Source organism: Vicugna pacos, unplaced genomic scaffold (genome assembly GCF_048564905.1).
Source record: "Vicugna pacos unplaced genomic scaffold, VicPac4 SAC-SAT, whole genome shotgun sequence".
In the NCBI taxonomy this organism is placed as follows: Eukaryota; Metazoa; Chordata; class Mammalia; order Artiodactyla; family Camelidae; genus Vicugna; species Vicugna pacos.
Genome location: NW_027328721.1, coordinates 20,005,765 through 20,021,264, shown reverse-complemented (window position 1 = coordinate 20,021,264; position 15,500 = coordinate 20,005,765). Strand labels below are relative to the sequence as shown.

The 15,500-nt window shown below is 45.5% G+C and overlaps 1 long non-coding RNA gene across 11 annotated transcripts in view; it reads right to left on the bottom strand.

Annotated features, from left to right (window-relative positions):
• Positions 1 to 15,500, bottom strand: part of LOC140692181 (uncharacterized) — a 56,589-nt gene that overhangs the window by 15,473 nt on the left and 25,616 nt on the right. For 9 of the 11 annotated variants that reach the window (XR_012067758.1, XR_012067755.1, XR_012067759.1 and 6 more), the window contains 2 exons: positions 8,246 to 8,398; positions 7,381 to 7,488 (listed from right to left, as the gene is read on the bottom strand). This is a non-coding gene — a long non-coding RNA (uncharacterized lncRNA). The remainder of the gene's footprint in view (positions 1 to 7,380; positions 7,489 to 8,245; positions 8,399 to 15,500) is intronic. The other 2 variants (XR_012067762.1, XR_012067764.1) reach the window with 1 other exon arrangement.

Below are 15,500 nucleotides of genomic sequence, written 5' to 3'. Positions count from 1 at the left end.
AGTGAGGGTATTTAAAACAGGATGGTGTATGGTTCCATATGTGGGTGCGAGATTGGGGTTTGAGCTGAACCTGTAGTGGACCACAAATTCATGTGTGTGACTGCACACTTGCTAAGGCAGGTCCAAGGGACTGACACTGCTGGATCTGCACTGATGATTCCTGGGGCACAGTAACTGAGGGGCACCAGAGTAGGTGGCTGACATTCCCATAGCTAAGGCAGGGATAAAGCCAACATCAACAAATAGTACTTTGTAAGTCTGCATAACAAGTGACAGGCAACACCACAGCGAGAACTCCCCAGTGAACATCTTCTCCTATTTTTCTTCACAACTGAATTGCTCCAACCCTGCCTACTACATATCACAGCTCAGAAACGGGTCTAAAAGTAATATATAGAGCCAGAGAAATATAAGTAAAATAAAGAAGCCGAGGAACCACTTTCAATTAAGAGAACAAGAGAAATCCCCTGAAAGAACAATCAGTAAAATAGACTTTGATAGTCTACTAGACTTCAAAAAGTGAATGATCAACTCACTGAAAGAACTAAAAGTGACTATCAATAGAGACAGAAAACTTTAAAAAGAAAATTTAAACTATAAAGAAGAGCTAGTTAAAAATAGAAAATTCAACTACAGGCAATCAAAAGAAGACTAGATAATGCAGAGGAATGAATAAATGACTTAGGAGACAAGATAAAAGAAATAACCCAAAAAGAACAGCAGACAGAAAAGTCAATAAAAACCAATTAAAGCAAGATAATATAAAGTGTGCCAGCCTATGCATAATGGTGAGTCCGAGAAGGAGAAGAAAGAGAAAGGGGGATTGAAAAGATAGTTAAAGAAATCATGACTGAAAACTTTCCAAACATTAAGAAGGAAAGAATTATCCAAGTACAGGAGGCACAGAGGGTCCCAAACAAGGAGAAACCAAACAGACCTACACCAAGACATATTATAGTTAAAATGGTTAAAGTTAAATAAAATATTCTAAAGGCAGTGAGAGAAAAACAAAGTGTTTGTTACAAGGGAGTCCCATAAGCATTCAGCAGATTTCACTACCTAAAATCTTCTGGCCAGAAGGGAGTGGCAAGATATATACAAAGTCCTGGATAAGAAAAGGCTGCAAACTAGGATATTCTATCTAGAAAGACTATCCTTTAGAACAGAAAGAGAGAAAGAATTTCACAGACAAGCAAAAACTAAAAGAATTCAGCAGTACTAAATCTATGCTAAAAAAAAATTTGAAAGTTCTAATCTAAATAAAAAATAAACAGGAAGCTATAGAAATTAAGAAACCATAATTGGAAATGCGATAAATACAGTGAGTTGCAAGGGAAAACATGAGGATATAAATAAGTCAGTAAGTCAATAAAGAAAACAAGAAAGCAAACAAGAAAGAGAGAATAGCAAAATCATGAAAGGTGGAAGAGGAGAGCAAGAGAATATATTTTTTCTCTTTTTTTTTCTTTTTTCTCTTTGTCTTCTTTCTTTTTAGGATGCACTTGAGCCCACATGACTATCAACTAAAACCAAACAGATGAAGTAAGTGGTTACCATACTTGAATGACAATATAACCACAAATCAGAAGTATATAATAGAGTCATAAAACCCAAAAAGAAACCAAGCTAATAGAAAAGGAATTTATCAAACCACAAAAATAAAAATAATTAAAAGAAAGATCAAATAATTACCAAAATCAACTGGAAAACAAATTTCAAAATGGCAATAAACCCACATCTATAAAATAACTACTATAAATGTTAATGGACTAAATGTTCCAATCAAAAGAAAAAGAGTGAAGGAGGAAGAAAGATGGTGGAGTAAAAAAGATGCTCAGAGCTCACCCTCTCCCACAAATTCACCAAAAGTGACATCCACAGACACACCCACCACCCAGAACACCTGCTGAACTTTGACAGAATATTGGCTTCTTCAAAAGATAAAATTTTCCACAAATCTGGTGGGAGAACAGGAGAAAAGAAGAAAAAGGAAAATAGTTCTGGACCATTCCAATGAGGAGGGAGCTGCAAAGAAGGAATAGCATTAATACACTGGGTCTCCCCAACTCCAATGGCCAGTTCAGCAGGATGGAGATGGAACCTCAGAGGCTCAGATCTGTATAGAATAGACTTTGACTGACAGAACTAAGTTAATTGGGCACAAAGGGTCCCAACGATCCCCAGTCCTAGAAGCGAACCAGCAGGGGTGGGATGGGACAGGCTGCCTGAGTTGAGCAGAGGACTCGGGCTGACTCTACAGAGGAAACCTTGGGGGACTGCAATGTTCTGTGTGCCATGGCTGGGAGAGTATACAGAACAGCCTGGGTCCCCCATAAAATAAAAAAAAAAAGCAGAAAACATTGCTGGTGTGCCCTGGGGGGAAGGGGAGCCATAGCCTTTGTGTCCGCAGACCCACAGTGCCATTATTGGAGACTTCTTGGGAGAAGAGAGTCAAGGCTCAGCCATAGCCACTATATTTTCTGGTGCATGGTTCCCAGGTAGAGGAGGGTTCAAAACCCGTATCCCTACCTAGGGGCTCCACAACCTCATAGGTGGGACTGAGATTTGTTTACAGTCCCAAGAAGAAGGGACCATTACACACCGATGCCTCTCTGAGTTGGCTCTTCTAAGACAAATGCACAAGAAGCAGTGTTCTGGAACAGAGCAGGGGTGAGGGCTAGTGCAGCTGTTCCCTCTGAGTCCACCTACAAAGCATGGACCTAATGCGGCAGGGGAGCTACCTGCCAACTACCTTGCACAAGTGTGGTCCTGGGACCAGGCATCTGGTGGGGGGTGCAGACCACCCATTTACAGATGCTGGGACACAGACCAGGGGCACGACTAGACGGCCTCTGGAACCAGCAAGTGGAGTTTTCACAGCAGGATATGGGCAGGAGTGTGACAACCACAGGAAAAAAAGGAGCTCCTGCTCAATAGCCAGGGCAGATTCAGGCCACCAGAACACCAGCCACACCACCAACAAAGGGGATAACAGGCAAAAGGCGTAGAAGGAAGACTTGGCAACCACCCATAGTTAAAAATAACCTTATGACAAAATTATTAAGAGTGTATATTCTTGGAGAAAGGCCAAGATATTGGAGTAGAAGGATGCTTGTATCTTATCCTCTCCAATAAATTCACCAAGACTGACATTCACAGACACACCCATCCACTCAGGACATCTGCTGAACTTTGATAAAACATTGCCATCTTCAAAAGACAAAATGTGCCACCAATCTGCTAGGAGAAAAGGAAAAAAGAAGGAAGAAAATGCAAAATGGCTTGGGGTTGGTCCTTTGAAGAGGGAGCAGCAAAGGAGGGATAGTGCTGGTTGACTGGGTCTCCCTCTTTCCAACGGAGAGGTCAGCAGGATGGACAGGGAACCTCTGAGGCTCAGATGTGTACAGAACCACCCTTGACTGACAGAATTAAGTTAAATGGGCACAAAGTGTGTCAACAACCCCCAAACCTAGAAGTGAATCAGGGGTGGGAAGGGACAGGCTGCTGGATCCAGGCAGACTCTGGTTGACTGTACTTAGGTAACCCTGGGGGACTGCAGTGTGCTGTGGACAACTGCTTGGATTGTATACAGATCAGAACAGCCTGGGCCTCCCATAAAATAAGAAAAAAAAATAAAGCAAAGCAATATTGCTGGCTTGCCTGGGGGAAGGGGTGTTTTGTCCTTTGTTTCTGCTGACTCACGGCAACATAACTGGTGATTTCTCAGAATAAGAGAGATGAGGCTCAGCCACAGCCATCATACCCACCCAGGCAGACATGGGGTTGAAATCTGAATATGTACCTGGCAGTTCTGCAACCTCATAGGTGGGACTAAGACTTGTTTACATCCCCAGACATATAGGAAGTTTCTGTCCTGGTGCCTCTACGAACTCACACCTCTAAGACAAATGAACAAGGAGCAAAGTTCTGGCAAAGGGCAGGGACTAGGGCTGGTGTGGCCATTTGCCTCAAGCCCACCCACAGAGTGTGGAACAGATGTGGAGTGGGGAGTAGCACTGAATAGGGGAGCAACCAGCACAACTACTGTGGAAGACTGCTGCACCTGGACACGGCATTGGGAAGGGGCACAACCTGCCCACCTACCATGCAGGAGTGCAGCACCAAGATGCAGCACTGGGAGAAGATGTGACATGTCTACCTACAGGCACTGGGAGCAGCACAGACCAAGGGTGTGACCAGAGGGTCTCTGGAAACAACGAGCTGAGTTCATGAAGCAAGGCAAGGGCAGGAGCTGTGACAACCACAAAACAAAGAGGAGTCCCCATTCAATAGCCAGGGTAGGCTCTGTTTAACAGGTTAATGGCCACATCATTAACCAAAGGGATAATAGACAAAAGGCACAGAAGTAAGACTTGGTAACCACACATATTTAAGAAGGACCTCTTGATAAAATTACTAAGGGCACACAATCTCCACAGGAACATACTCTTTTCTTTTTCTGTTCCATTTTCTTTTACTTTTTAAATGTTACTTCTTAAATAATTTTTATATTTCTATTTTTAATCACTTTTAAAATTTTCTTTTAAAATACTTTTATTATTATATTTCAATTTGTCCAATTTCATTTTTATCCTTGTTTTGTTCTTCTGTTGTGATTATACTCTGTTCTCAAATATTTTTTCTTCCTTTAATATTTTAAAAATTCATCCCAACTCAATTGTTATCTTGTTTCAATATGTTCTTCTGTTATTGATTATACTGCTTTTAAAACTAATTTCTTTGTGCTTAGTTTTATTTCTGCATCCACTTTATAGATAAATAAATAAACTCTTAAAAGACCACAGTAGATAATTTATACTCCATAAGCCATAGTGCCAGAGAGATATAAGCAAGATAAAAAAGCAGAGCAACCTGTCTCAATTAAAAGAACAAGATAAACCCCCTGAAAGAACAATCAATGAAATAGACATTGATAGTCTACTAGATGACTTCAAAAAAGGAGTGATCAAAGTACTGAAGAAACTAAAAGAGATTGTGTATAGAGACAGAGAATATGTCAAATAACGAAATTGAAACTCTAAAGAAGAGCCAGTGAAAATTGGAAAACTCATTTGCTGAGAGGAGAGTTGAGGTAAAGGCTGTAAAATGTAGGCTGGATAATTGAGAGGAATGAATATGTGACTTAGAATACAGGACAACAGAACAGCTGAGAGACAACAAATAAAAACCAATGAAAGCAATATGAGGGACCTATGGAATAACATAAAGCATGCCAACCTACTCATAATGGGGGTCCCAGAAGGAGAAGAAAGAACAAAGGAGATTGAAAAGATATTTGAAGAAATCATGACTGAAAACTTCCCAAACCTAAAGAAGACATCAGATATCCAAGTACAGGAAACACAGAGTGTCCCAAACAAGGAGGACCCAAACAGACCCACACCAAGACATATTACCATCAGGATGACCAGGGTTGAGAATGGGAAATGATTCTAAAGGCAGCAAGAGAAAAACAGAGAATGAGATACAAGGGAACCCCCATAGACTTTCAGCTGATTTCTCTACAAAAACAGTACAGGCCAGAAGGGAGAAGCAAGGTATATTCAAAATCCTGAATGAAAAAATGATGCAACCTAGGATACTTTATCCAGCAAGGGTATCCTTTAGAATAGAAGGAGAGATAAAGAACTTCACAGACAAGCAAAAACTAAAAGAAGTTAGCAACACTAAACCTATGCTAAAGGAAATATTGAAAGACCTACTCTAAATAGAAAAGAAGCAGGATGCTACAAAAAGGAGAAAACCATAATTGGAAAGGTGATTGCTACAATGAATTACAACAGAATAAACATGAAATCATAAAAGAGGGCATCTAAATCATTAAGGGTGGGAGAGGCGAGCAAGAAAATATACAGGTTTCTCTCTCTCTCTCTTTCTCTCTGTCTCTCTTTTTTGTTCTTGGTAGGATGAGTTTGAGCTTATATTACTATCTGTTTAAAACAAACAGATACAGTAATGGGTTAATATATGTACAAAGTAGGGTAACCACAAGCCAAAAAGTTACAATAGAGTCACAAAACTAAAAAGACACCAAGATAATAAAAAGGAAAATTATCAAACCACAAAAAGAAAAAGTAAGGAACAAAGAGGAAATACAAAATGAACTGCAAAACAAAGTTCAAAATATAATAAACACATTTCTATCAATAATTAATATAAATGTCTATGGACTAAATGCTTTAATCAAAGGACATAGAGTGCAGAGTGGATAATATAGAAAGTATCTACAATACGCTGTATACAAGAGACCCACGATAGGGAGAAGGACACAGATAGATTGAAAGTGAGAGGATTGAAAAAGATATTCCACACAAATGGAAATGACAAGAAAGCAGGAATATCAACAGTGATTTCAAATAAAATAGACTTTAAAACAAAGATTATTAAGAAAGGTTAAGAAGGACAATTTATAATGATTATAGGAGTCATAGATGAAGATATTTCACTCATTAACATATATGAACACAACATAGGAGCACCTAAATACATAACAGATAAATAGAAAATACTAACAGATAAAAAGGGAAAATTTGATCGGAATACAATCACGGTAGAAGACTTTAACAATCCATTAACATCACTGGACAGATATTCCATACATGAAATTAATAAGACAACATAGATATTAAATGATACAATAGAACAATTTGTCTTGGGTAATATTTTCAGAACATTATATTTCCCTAAAATAGAACATACATTCTTCTCAAGTGCACATACCACATTTTCTAGGATAGATCATATACTTTGGCACAAAAGAAGCATTAACAATTTGAAGAAGATAGAAAATATTTGAAGCAACTTTTTCTGACCACAATACCATGAAACTAGAAATGAACTACAGAAAAATAAAGGAGAAAAAAATGACAGTATGGAGGTTAAACAACATACTACTTTAAAAAAAATGGGTGGATGATGAAATCAAAGAAGAAATAAAAAACACATTGAGACAAGTGATAATGAAAACACAACCACACAGAACCTATGGGATCCAGAAAAGGCAGTGCTTAGAGGGAAGCTTATAGCAAGAGAATCAGGTCTACCTCAAAAACGAGGAACAACTGCAATAAACAATCAAACTTAAAAGAATTAGAAAAAGAAGAGCAAAAATAAGAAAAGTAAGCAGAAGGAAGGAAATAATAAAGATCAGGGAGGAAATAAATAAAATAGAGATATAAGAAACATTTGAAAAAATCAAGCCAAGAGATGGTTTCTTGAAAGAGAAAACACAATTGACAAAATTATGTTCTATGCTGGAAATTGACACAACAATGCAAACTGACTATAACTCAATAAAATAAAAATTAAAAAAAATAAATATAGTAACAAAAGAAAAAATAAAAGGTAGTTTCTACTCACCAGACTGGAGGAGGGGACTGCAACCCATGCTTGGTCACACCCCATGGGAAAGCCTGGGGTCAGGATCGGAGGAGCAGGGTACTGTGGACATGATCTCTCACAGGGTTTCTGCAGGAGGGGAGTGTGAGGCATGTGAGCAGGCTGAGGACTGGCCATTTGAGTAAGTTCATGGGCTCTGGGGTGGAGGGGCTCCCCCAAGTGTCTGGACTTGACTCTGGGTGAGTTGGGCAGGTGGACAGTGGCTCAGTGTGAGTCCAAGTCCAGTGGAGGAGGTAGTGAGTTAGATCTAGAAGGACTCCTTCTAGGGTGGGAGGGCCCACAAGGGAGGCAGGAGGCCAAGTCCAGGTGCCTGAGAACAGGTTGTGTCCTGCATAGGGCTGCAGGGCAGATGAAAGCATCCAGTCTACAGAAGGTGGAAACACGGTCCATACAAGGGCTCAGCTCAGATGTCACCTCCTCAGAGGAGCCTTCTCTGCCTGCACAGTCTACAGGGACAGCCTCCTCCACGCACATCTCCCCAGCAGACAACTGCTCCATTTCCTGCATAGCATTCAGGACCCGGGCCCCTGCTCCATACCCAGCCATGGTTCCACTGCCCTGAGGAAAAGCCCTCACAGGAGCCATAAAGCCCTACACGACCTGGGCCCCACCTCTCTGTCTCCTCTGGCACCACTGTCTCCACCTGGCCCTCTTCTCCTCCACTCCTGCACTCCTGACTTCCCCCAGCCCTATGTGCTCTCCAGAGCACATGTCCCTCCTAACATGCTGTGTGTGCTCACTGTGTCTAATCCACTGCATGCCTCCCACCCAGGTCAGTATCCAGCACACTGTAGGGCTCAGTAAGTAGAGAATGAATGACTCTAACCATGACTGCTGGGAAGGCTTTTGTCTGTGGCCTACAGTGATCACACACCCGTCACACAATCTCTGAGGTCCTACTGTGTGTTGGGTGGGTTCCAGATACCGGGCACAGTAGGTAGTGAAGCAGTCAGGTCTCCATCCTCATGCAGCAGACAGCCTGGTGGGGGACACAGAGAAAATTAAGTAAAATATACACAATGTCCGGAGGCGATATGTACCATGGAGAAAAATAAGGTCAGGGAGGACATTTGAGCAGATTCCTGGAGGTGTTTAAGAAGCAGGCGGAGAGAGATCCTGGCTGAAAGAGCAGCCATCCCAAAGGCCCTAAGGGCAAAGTGGGATGTATGTGGAGGGTCTTAGTTATCCGTGTGATTTCTTAGTCCTGCCTTGAATATGTATGTTGCTTTTATTTGTAAACCTTGATTTCACCTTTATAGCAAATTAACCTGCAACATCAATCTGCATAATTTAGCCAACTTTGTTTCAGGTGTTGTGGGCACAATGGCAGGCTAATTACTTGGGTTGGTAAAGAATTACCAGCGTCTGAGAAGGGTTTAGGAAAGTTCAATAGGGACACTGCTATAGGCAACATCAGGCCACACAGGCAAGAGTTGCCTACACGAGCGCCAAGGTTGAGTGTGTGGGGTCTGTTATTGGGGGGGTGCTGTGCACACAAGGAGGAGGGGGCTGCATGATCAATTCATGCACAGGTACCTGGTTGGTTGTGAGATCTGTCAGGGGCTTCTCTGAACAAAAGGCTTTACCACTTTAATAAGGGAAGGATGTGAGGCCTCTCTTCCTGGGGCAATGAGGTTTCATAGGGTAAACACACAGCAAGAGAAGATGTTTTATAGCTTGTGGAAATGCAGGTGTGCAAAGGGTCCTGCAGTGGGGAGTGGGAGGTAAGGGGCCACTGGGCTCTAGGCACACAAAGAGCCCATGGGTGAGGGTGTATGACTCTGAAGAGTGGCTGCCGGCTTCACACCAGGGACTTTATGTGGAAAGAGGAGAATCTAGGTTATCGGCACGTGTCTACTCAGTGACCTCCCTAAGCCTAGCTCAGTCAGGCACCAGATGGCTGTGAAATGAACATGAAGGTCCCCACCCTGAGGACCCCAATGAATGAACATCTTGATATCCTCAAGCCCCTTCCCCTGCACCACCAACCCACCACATCTGGGTCTCAGGCTTTGACCCTGACATCAGTGGCATCTTCGTTCCCGACATCCAGCTCCTCTGGACATCTCTGTGATGAGCTGTTCCATGTCAGCAAGCCCCAAACTGAGCTCTGCCTTTACCCCATGATTGCTTCCTTCCTGTGAAGCCCCTCGTGAAGGAGCCATCACTAGCAGGATCCTACAGCTCTGAGGCTCTGCCTTCCCCACCACTCCGATGTCTCCCAGCCCATGATCCCCTCTGGAGGTCCCTATTATCCTCTCCCTCACACTTCAGTCTTGGGCTGCACAACAAATCCCTCTTCACAACCTCCCAAAAGACAGGTCCAGGTCCACTTGGGGACACTGAGGTGACTCAGGCGGGTGTTGCTGGGAATGAAGAGCAGGATACTGTAGCAGAGGAGAGGAAAGGGCTCCCAATCCACCAGAACACACGCTAAAGTGGTGGCAAGACACCCATAAAGGGTGAGGCAGGCATCACACTGCAGCCCCGCCCTCTGCTTCCCCAGGGTGCCCTGTGTTTCCTGCTTTGGCCTAGGGGACTCCCCCCTCACTCTCTGTTAGAGGGGTGCCCATTCATTCATTCACACCCTCATTAACCATGTACATGGGTCCTGCTCAGTGCCAGGCCTCAGCTAGATGACAGCTCATCCTTGGGGACACAGCTCAGATCTTACCTCCTCCATGGAGCAGTTCTGGATTCCCACCCCCCCTGAAGCTCCTCTGGCCTCAGTTGAGACCACTAGGGCTGTGACCACACTCTGATTACATCCCAAGTCTGTGATCTCTGTGAAAGCCCTGGACCCAATGTAGAAAGAGACTCAGAAAAATGGGGCCAAAAGGGGCTAAGAAAAATGTTACTAGTTCTCTATTACAGAGAAGGGCACTGAGCAGAGAGAGGGCAGTGTCCAACCAAAGCCAGAGAGGAGGGTCTCAGTGAGCCCTCCCATGGCCCTGTTACTAGTTCTCTGTTACAGATGAGGACACTGAGCCACAGAGAGGGAGCAGAGCCCTGCTATAGCCTTGGCCCCACGGCCTGTGTCCTTTATGACTAGCTCCATGCTGCCAGCAGGGGTGTGGGCCTGGAATGGACGTTGAAAGCAGCCTGACCCCCAGACACCCTTCATACACAAAGTCAGCCTCAGGAAACACCCCTCAAGACCTACCCTATACCCCTGGGATTGGGACCTGATTGCTGTTCCTGAAAGCTGGCTGGTCTTCCCTGTGAATTGCCCCAGGAGATGCTTGGGACAGCCATAGGGCCCCTGAGGCTTCCTGTCCCCAGCTGAGCAGCTCTGGTCCCCTTGACTGTCCCTGGCCCAGGCCTGATTACATGACGTTTTGGCCGGGTAGCCAGCTGTGGAGATGAGGAAATGGGGGCAACATGCAGGTATAGGCAGAGGTTCAGGTATTCACTCAACAATCATTGATTCAGGCTTTGCAGTGTGGCTGGCCTGGGCCCAGGCCTGGGTGTCCAGTAGTGAATACAGTCAACCCCTTGAGCCTTCTGGGAAAGCAGTTCTCAGAGAAACGGGCCCTCAGTGCATCCATCATGCTCCCCATGAACAATCACCCTGAGATGAGGCTGTGGCCATGGGTCCCAGTGGAGGATGAAGGGAGGAGGAAAACCCAGAGTGGGCACTGACCATGAGCCTGGACACTGGAACCAGATGACCTGGGCTCTGTAATCTGGGGTGGTCACCTCAGCTGTTCTCTCTGTTCCTCAGTTACTTCTGCAGAAATGGGTGATAATGCCTGTCCCTGCCCCACAGATTTTCGTGAGGAGTCAGTGAGCTTCTCTAAGGCGTGTAGGACAGTGCCTGGCTATGGGTCAGGATCCTGCTCACCTCACAAGAGTCTGTCCCACTTTAAAGATGATAAAGCCAAAGCTAAGGGGGTTATGAGACCAGCCTGGGCTAGCCCCCTTCTCATGGTCTGCTGTCCAGGTCTCCTGCTTTTACATCATACCTCTAACCCCATATCCACCCAGCAAAGTAGATGCTGAGAATCTGAGCAAATCAGAGTATGAATGGAGGCACACCCTCTCCCCAACTTGGGCTCTTGGGGTGGTGGGCAGGTTGGGGATATCTGTCTCCTCCAGACTGTCCAGGAGGCCCAGCATGTCGGTCACCTCATTTCCACTCAACACGGAGTAGGTGTGTGGCCAAGGGCCAGAGGGCGCTGGAGTAACCCAGGGTGGGTGGATGCTAGGTAGGTGTGGGAGGCACAGAGTGGCCCCTGGAAGACAGTGTCCAGGCAGCCAAGGTGCGATGAATGAGGGTCCCCAAGAGGGGCAGAGGACAGAGTCCAGCCTGGACATCACCCCCTGCTGGACCCTGATCTGGGGTGAGAATTGGGACAAGCCAGGGCCCCGCTGGGACTCTACATCCAGCAAAGAGGTGAGGAAAAGTTAAGGAGAACGTGCTCCCTGTGTGAGGGCACTGCTTCCAGGATCCTGGAGGTTCCATAGACCCTTGTGAAGTGGCTGCTGTTTCCAGCCCCATGTGGGCAGAAGAACTGAGGCAGGGAGGACAGAGTGACTCAGGACAGAGCTAGGATTCATCCAGGAGTGTGTGCTGAGCCTCTTGCTAAGAGCAGCCTCTGGGCATCATGGACTCAGGAAGTGTCTTGTCGTCCCTCTTAAGGCTCCTGGCATGTTAGGCAGGAAAGGTCCCAGTGCCCATACCTGGGTCTCTCTGGGTGATTCTGACATGTGGGATCATGATGGTCGTGAGAAAGGAGAGAGAATGTGGGTTGGGCGTCAGGTCTGCATCAGACCCTAATGATGTCCCTAATGTTGTGTGACCTGGAAACTCCCTGACCTCTCTGTGCCTGGCTTTCCAGCCCTGACTCAGAGGACTGCTGTGATTGGCACACAGTAGGACCTCAATCAGAGGAAAAAGCCAGCCCTTCCCCAGGAACCTCTCCTCTTACATTCCCAAAGCTAAGCCCATGTTCCACACATCACCAGAGCTGAAACTTGACAAACAGGGCAAGTGAAATCCAGCAACTCCTCCCTCCTGCCTGAGGCCCTTCCCTCCTCAGTGACAGTGGCTCAGAGCAGGTCTCTGCATCCCAGAAGTCTGAACTGAGCCTTGTGACCTGGAGGAGTCCCTGTTCCACACAACTTTGTTTCCAGTTCCTTCCAACAAGACACAAGAGCACCTGGTCAGTGACTTAGCTGCAAGGTCCTCCCTTTGCAAATTGCCCCATCACATCTGGGCTAGTTGATGTGAGTTCCAGAGCACATGACCATCCAAATGATGACTTCAGGGAAACATCCCTGCCCACACTGCACTCTTCAGAGCCCACCTTCTAAAATAAGGGGTAGTGACCCACGGTTGTGCACACTTTTATCAGAACACAGCCCTCACCCACCCACCATTGGAAACACGTGAGAAGCAGAGAGTCCCAAGTGCCTGGATCCCTGTCATCCAGAAAGCAGAGGGTGGGGTAACAGACAGAAGGGGAGAAAGTACTTTCAGACTATATATCTGATAAGGGGTTAACACCCAAAACATATAAAGAACTCTTACAATTCAACAGCAAAAAACAAGCAACCTGATTTAAAAAGTGGGCAGAGGAACTGAATAGACATTTTTCCAAAGAAGGCACACAGATGTCTAACAGGTACATGAAAAGGTGCTCAACATCACTCACCATCAGGGAAATGCAAATCAAAACCACAATGAGATACCCCCTCTCACCTGTCAGGGTGGGTGTCATCAAAATACAAGAGATAACAAGTGATGGTGGTGGTGTGAAGAAAAGGGAAACTTGTGCAATGTTGGTGGGAATGTAAATTGGTGCCATCACTCGGGAAAAGAGTAAGAAGGCTCCCCCAAAATTTAAAATTAGAACTTCCATATGATCCAGCAAGTCCACTGCAGGGAATATATCCAAAGGAAATGAAATCACTATGTCAATGAGACAACTGCACCCTCATGTTCACTGTATCATTATTTACAATAACCAAGATATGTAAACAACCTAAGTGTCCATCAGCAGATGAATGGGTACAGAAAACGTGATGCATATATATGTGTATAAAATAGAATCTTATTCAGACATTAAAAAAGTGAAATCCTGCCATTTGTGACAACTTGGGAGGACCTTCAGGGTATTATGCTAAGTGAAATAAATAAGACAGAAAGACAAATACCTATGATCTCATTTATATGTGGAATCTACAAAATAAACCGTAACACATAGAAACAGAGATCAGGTTGGTGGTTGCCAGAGGTGAGTCAGGGGGTGATTGAAATTCGGGAAGATAATCAAAATGTACAAACTTCCAGTTAGAAGATAAACAAGTCCTGGGGACATAATGTACTGCAAGGTGACTGTAGTTAACAGCACTGCGTTGTGCATTTGATAGTTAAGAGAGTACCTCTTAAAATTTCTCATCACAAGGAAAATAGTGTGTGACTATGGGTGATGACAGACGTCAAGTAAACTTAATGCACTGATCATTTCACAATATGCACATGTAACAAGTCATTATGCTGCACACCTAAAGCCAACAAAGTTATGTGAAAATTGTATCTCAGGAATACTTATGTCAGGAAGCGGGGGTGCGAGCCTGGACTACCTACTGCAGGAGCTGTCTTTGCCCTCCAACAGCAGAGGGTGGTAGTTGTGACAGGGACTGTAGGTCCCTCAAAGCCTGGAATGTTTACTCTCTGGACCTTCACAGGTAGAGAGTGCAGACCCTGCCCTGGAAGACAGTGGTCATGGCAGCAACAAAGGCCTGCCTGTATGCAGGCTCAGCCCAGACAGCTCCTATGCTCTGCTGTCACCGCAATTACTTCCCTCCACACCCTCAGAGGGAGAGGCTTCAAAGTTCTCATTTTACACATGAGAAAACTGAGGCTTATTTGATTTGAATTATTGACAAAGTGGTGGGGGAAGCTTTGAACTCCAGTGTTCTGATTTTAAAGCCACATCTCAGTCCTGATTTTTAGAAGGTGGAGGTCCAGGCACTGGGGACCCTCCACCTTCCTCACTTGTAGTCGTACTCCAGGGCTGCCACCCCCAAGGCGTCTGGGTGAACACATTTAATCTGCTTACTCTGCACCAGCTGAGCCCTTGGCTGCCAGTCTGTTGTCACTGCCTGAAACCAGCTGAGGTTTTACAAGTGAACCATCAACCCCTGCCAGCCCACCTGCCCTGCCATGTGGGGCAGACCCCTCCTAGCCTGGACATTTTAACCCTTAGCTCACATTTGCACAACTGCATCAAAAGGGCCCTACTCCCTGTGTGGAGATATCGACAAGGGGAAGGGAGGGGAGTTTGGGGTGGCCGCTTACTGTGAAGGTGACACATGACAGGGACATGTTCATGTCCATAATGGCACTCAATTTGAAGCTTAGAACATGGTCACAGCGAGGGGTAAAAGCTGAGAGGCTACAAGGCTGCCTAGAAAGGGGCTTGACTATTGCATTGTAAATGTGTAATTTAATTTAAAAATTAGCCCCCTGGGTGATAAGAATTTGCCCCTAAGGCCAGAATTGGCCACCTGACCCCTGGGAACCCCTCAATTCCAGGATGTAATCATCTGAGCATGGAGGGGGCTTAAATTGGAGTGCTGTCCTCTCAGTCATGGTGCACCTGCCCACGTGTGCACCCATGATCTGCAGTGCTCACACATCAAGCAGGTCCAGGTCATAAGGAAGGGATGACAGACTGTGAGGTCACACGTGTGCCCCTGCAGGGGTGAATGTTGTATAGAGAAGAGCCCCCCACTCTCACCTCCAGGAGGGGTGATGGAGGGAGCAGGACTCCTGAGCCCCTAGGCTTAGCAAGCATCCTGGCTGAGGGTGGGGAGGCTGTCCACTCCGAAGTCATAGGTCAGATGGTAGATTGGGGTCCCACCCCCACATCTCACCATTGAGACCGTCTAGTCTGCTTTCTCTGTAAACTGGAACCCAGTCACCCTCACCCTCAGAACTGGGGGCAGCCTGTGTAAATTACAACACAAAGCCCTGGGCTGTTTCAGGTGCCCGGGGGTGCCCAGCCCCCCTAGGCCTGGCAGGTGGGAGAGGAGAGGTGTGGGTTAGCAGGTGTGACAGCAGAGCTGAGACT